The following is a 1,960-nucleotide window of genomic DNA, read 5'->3' as shown; positions in this document are numbered from 1 at the left end:
TACGCCGGAGACCGAGATTTTAAGCGTTAATAGCTCCTAAACAACTGAACGAAATGTTATGATAAACACTTCATTCGAAAGATAAAATGTCTACGCGTTATATACTTGTTACTTTTTGATCCAAAAACTTGTTTCAATAGCTTTAAAATTCTTTCAAAACAGGCTATTGAAATCACCAATCGGTATATAAGCGAGCGCCACTCGGAAATCTACTCAGTTATAGTTGAACAGCGATTGAGGTACCATCGCAGGAATGAATTGATGTTTCCCCAACACAGTCTTTAAAACCATGAAGCCAGGAAAAATCGGTATTGCAAAATAAATACAAGCAGTGGGTACTTTTGTATTCGTTTGCGCTTTTGCAAATCGGAATGTTTCCCTAACACAGACTTCAAAACCATGGAGCCTGTTGAAACTGCCATTGCAAAGTAGATGCAAGCAGCGGATACTTTCGTACTCGTTCGCGCTTTAGCAAATCGGAATGTTTCCCTAACACAGACTTCAAAACCATGGAGCCTGGGGAAATTGGCATTGCAAAATAGATACAAGCAGCGGGTACTTTTGTATTCGTTTGCATTTTTGCAAATCGGAATGTTTCCCTAACACAGACTTTAAAACCATGGAGCCTGGGGAAATCAACATGGAAAAATAGATGCAAGCAGCGGGTACTTTTGTACTCGTTTGTCCAACACAGATTCCGAAACCAATAAGTTGGGAAAATCGGCATACCAGATCTCGGCAGTGCTTTTCATACCCCCATGCATTTTTGCAATCCGGAATGTGTTTTGCTTACACGGTCTACAAAAGCGGGTACAAATGCAATGCTTTGGCTCTGTTATTCAAGACTGCATGCCCCTTCATGTCGCCAGCTCACTGAACTTCTACGCATACCGTTTGATGATTAGGCAAAATGTTGATAACTATTTGCTGCGATAACCACTACCATAATGCATGAATTGACCTAAATTGGGATTTGTTTGCAATTGAATTCGTAAATTGTTTCATTCATTCACTAGTTTAATCAATAGCTTTGCGCAGCGGCGATATCGTACCCAATGAGGAACATTCGAAGTGCGATTATTGCTAATTAAAAAAAACACAAATAATTACTAAGCCAACGGCAGTCCTACGTCAACCTTGCGGTTATATCATAGGTACAACCCATCCATAGTTTTTGAATAAATACTTGGGAATGTTTAATTTACAAGGTAAATATCAGATGTGCAACGTATGAAGTTGGTCAGATTAGTGATCTACGTAGAATTTAAAGGAATCGCGAAAGGTATTCTATCGACGAAAGAGGGGCGGAAAATAATAAAGATATTCAGTGAACAAAAGTTTTCTAATCGCTCGATCGTAACAAAAATTGGTCGATCTGAGAAAGTGGTACGGAATTTCTTTAAATAGTGCCTGAAATATGGGATATAACGACCAACAGATGGGAACACCAAAGTTACTTTGCGTCTTAAATGACGAATAAGACACGAAGCAACCAAGGAACGATGTCCTGTTCATACATTAAGGCAGAATTGGTTGTTCCAGTAACGAAGAGGCATATTGCGCGCATCTTGAACGAGTCGCCAAACATAATTTGGAAGAAACTTCAAGGGAAGCCGAAACTGATCGCCACCCAAAGCAGAACCATCTCGTTTTCGCCCGGCAATACATGGAATGGAAACTATAATGGAGAAATGTCGTATTTTCCGGCGAAAAAAGTTCAATTTGGATGGCCCGGACTGATATAGTTGCTATCGGTACAATTTAAGTCGACGGAATGTCGTGAGATCGAAGTGAAACTTTGGGGGCGGGGCCGTTTCTATCACAGCAAACTTCCTATTTTTGGGGGTCTCCGTAGCCACATTGGTTGCGCGTTCGCTTAGTAAGCGATCGATCGTGAGTTCAAAACTCAGGGCCCTCATTGACCATCTTTGTGTTGTTACAGAATAGCTACGTCTACGCA

The 1,960-nt window shown here is 40.7% G+C and overlaps 1 pseudogene; it reads left to right on the top strand.

The window, feature by feature from the left end:
* The first annotated feature begins 1,026 nt into the window (after positions 1–1,026).
* Positions 1,027–1,206, top strand: LOC129772336 (U4 spliceosomal RNA; annotated as a pseudogene).
* Positions 1,207–1,960: the final 754 nt, after the last annotated feature.

The sequence above is a fragment of the Toxorhynchites rutilus genome, chromosome 2 (genome assembly GCF_029784135.1).
Source record: "Toxorhynchites rutilus septentrionalis strain SRP chromosome 2, ASM2978413v1, whole genome shotgun sequence".
Lineage (NCBI taxonomy): Eukaryota > Metazoa > Arthropoda > Insecta > Diptera > Culicidae > Toxorhynchites > Toxorhynchites rutilus.
Note: the sequence above shows the minus strand (reverse complement) of the source record. Positions and strands in the feature narration are given on the sequence as shown.